The 3,125-nt window shown below is 38.9% G+C and overlaps 1 protein-coding gene across 1 annotated transcript in view; it reads right to left on the minus strand.

The window, feature by feature from the left end:
* The window catches only part of alox12 (arachidonate 12-lipoxygenase), a 41,218-nt gene extending 38,488 nt beyond the window's left edge, over positions 1–2,730 (minus strand). Inside the window, exon 1 of the mRNA XM_038731339.1 lies at positions 2,466–2,730. The gene's annotated coding sequence lies outside the window, so the exon portion shown is untranslated. The remainder of the gene's footprint in view (positions 1–2,465) is intronic.
* Between the last annotated feature and the right edge of the window lie 395 nt (positions 2,731–3,125).

Consider the following 3,125-nt stretch of genomic DNA (forward strand, 5'->3'; position numbering starts at 1 on the left):
CTGTCACATGCTGAACATTTGCATATTAGCTTCCATCAGTGATGGTGGCCCTGCATCAGATCCACATTTATGCCTAAGTAGTGGGTTCATCTGCCTTAACCACACCCATTGCTAATACGTGCATAAAATGAAGACTACAACCGTGCAATCTCATCTGACAAACGTTTTCAGGTTATCCTGAAGAGCTCAGTGACTTTCAACATGGCACTGTCATATTTTCTGCCTGAATACATCCTGCCAATTGTTATGCTGGTGGATGATTATGCTTGTGGTCTGTGTCTGTTTTTCCTGGTTAGCATGAAATAAAATCCATAACACCAATGTGCTTTCAGCATTGTGTCAGTTGGGCTTTGGTTTCAACATGACAATGTCCCCCATGCACAAAGCCAGCTCTATAAATAAATGTTTTTCCCAGTTTGGTGTGGAAGAACTTAACTGGTCTGCACAGGACCCTGAGATCAACCCCATAAACCCAACACCTTTGGGACAAACTGGATTACCAACTACAAGCCAGGCCTTGTCACCCATTGTTGACCAGTCTGACACTTATCTGACACTGTGTGTGCTAACTCTAGGTTTACCAATTCAGCTTTGAGCTATGAGTGGCTTCACATGGCAGAGATGGTTTTTGAAACAAACAACCAACAGATCAACATGTCAACAGTGCAGTGTCAATAGTTAGATAAGATGATCATGTCAATAGCTCTGAGGAAGCCCACATATTTTTACCTGGAAAGTTTAGTTTAGAGTATAACTCTTGAGTCAAAAACACCCCATGAATTTAGTTTTTACAGTTACTGCATATACACTATTACATTGTCCAGCATATCATAGTAATCAAACTCTTCCTCAAAAATGACGAAACTGTAGTTTCACATTTCCGTGAGGGCACTGACGTACTGATGTGAGTATTATTTCCTGGAAATAATTTGAATATCTTTTCAGGAGTAACCAAATGTATAAACCACACTGATGCAAATAAGCTGATAAAAACAACAGATAAGTGGGCGACACAGCAGATGTGAAAGCCCACGTACCTGTGGTAGGACATGACTAAGACCTGCTGTTCATCATGAGACATGGTGTGCCTGAAAGTCTTTTCCATGCTTAACCTTACTCTAGCACAAATAGTAGATTTACTGTTACTGTACTATTGGTATAGATGGATAAATGCCAAATGCATATTCTGGAAACCTTGACCTCAAAGGTTTCCCTCACAGCCAGATTGATGTGTTTTGCATTGTGTGCTGTATGCACCATGTAGACACCAAGTTCTATATTTATATTATATTTAAATATATTATATTTATATTTATATAGCGCCAATTTCTAACAGAAGTTATCACATTGCACTTCTCATATAGAGCAGGTCTAGACCGTACTCTTTGTTATATTATTTATAGAGACCTAAGAATTCCCACCATGAGCACTTGGCGACACAGGCACGGAAAGACAGAACCTAGACTCAGGGTTGGCAGCAATCAAATGTCATTAAACTAACGCAGAAGAAGAGGACATGATGAAATGACATCATTAAAAGAGCTCCAGCCAATGCTCAAAGAATGGAAACGTTATTGTTGTGTTGTTGTTGTTGTTGTGTTGTTGTTAAAATCACGTGGAAAACATGGAAATATGACATTTCTGTGTTAATGGGATGAAGGTTACAGTCTATTGCTCCACACAGTTTTGATGGTTTCATCTCGAGTGATGTTCATGTGACGTCTCGTCATGTATGTCATCATTTATTTGCGAATGTATTATTATTATTTACACCAACTTTTCCACCTCAGTCAAATAAAAATGTTGATATTTCACCTTTTTGTTCTTTTGAAAACCAACATTCAAAACATGTTATTTGATTCTTTTGCATGATCCTGCTCTGGGTTTACAAAATGCAGTGATGTGTGTTTCCACAGCAGGTTCAGGTAAAGTACAGGCTGAGGTGAGAGCCTGATGTCCCAGCTCAACCTGCTCAGAAGTCAAAGTCACAGAGTATATCGAGTAACATTGTTGAGTTACTTTAATGCAATCACACTTATCATACATTACATTACATTTATTCATTTAGCTGACACTTTTATCCAAAGCGACTTACAATTGCTATACATGTCAGAGTTTGCACGTCTCTGGAGCAACGAGGGGTTAAGTGTCTTGCTCAGGGACACAATGATGGATGGGTCACAGCAGGAATTGACCCAGGTCTCCCACACCAAAGGCAAGAATCTTATCTATGCGCCATCAGCCTCTTAGTTGATATTTTTATAACGTTAAAAAAAACAGCAGGTGCTGCAATATTATGCTTTGAAAACAACTTTCTTTCACACCACAGCAAGGAACTATCCAGAAATTAAGCTTTAAGATTTAGGCATATGAGCGTTATAGTTCAGTCAGTCAGCTACAGCATACGTGATAGTATTTATCCTCCCTGGGGTGTCAGAATCCAAGAATAACAGAATAATACTCACCTTAATCTAGAACTGTGTCACAGCTGAGTATCAGTTTCCTCCTCTTTTTTCCCCTTGTAGATTTCCTTCGAATCTGTTTGTATTATTTTTCTTTTTCTCCCTTTCTCTCTTTTAAAAGTCCTCACAGATGTGTATGTTCAACAGTTACCTGGTCAGCATGGCATTTCAAAATACAAAAATCTACTGTTTCTCTGCTACCAGCAGGAGTTTCTTTAACACACTCACTCCCACAGCTCTACTGACTCTGTCTCACACTCCCCATCAAACAGTCCCTTGTGTAGTCTCACCTTGCTCTTTAACACAGAGAGAGAGAGAGAGAGAGAGAGAGAGAGAAAGTGAGAGAGAGTGAGTTGCAAAGGGGAAGTTGTTAGCAGACCAGCAGCAGCTGTAAAAAGCTTGCCATTCAAAAACAGAATTTAAATAAGTACATTAAAAGTTAAGTTAAGTAAAGTAAATCAATTTAATAAAACTTTATTTATATAGTGCCAATTCATAACAAGTGTTATCTCATTGCACTTTTATACAGAGCAGGTCTACACCGTACTCTTTGTAATAATATTTACAGACAGTTCCCACCGTGAGCAAGCAATTGGTGACACAGGCAAGGAAAAACTTCCTTTAAGGAGGTAGAAAACTTAAACAACAACCGTGACTCAGGGT

The sequence above is a fragment of the Micropterus salmoides genome, unplaced genomic scaffold (genome assembly GCF_014851395.1).
Source record: "Micropterus salmoides isolate LMB-PRFRI ecotype aquatic unplaced genomic scaffold, ASM1485139v1 Ms_hic_scaffold_2, whole genome shotgun sequence".
Taxonomy (NCBI): domain Eukaryota; kingdom Metazoa; phylum Chordata; class Actinopteri; order Centrarchiformes; family Centrarchidae; genus Micropterus; species Micropterus salmoides.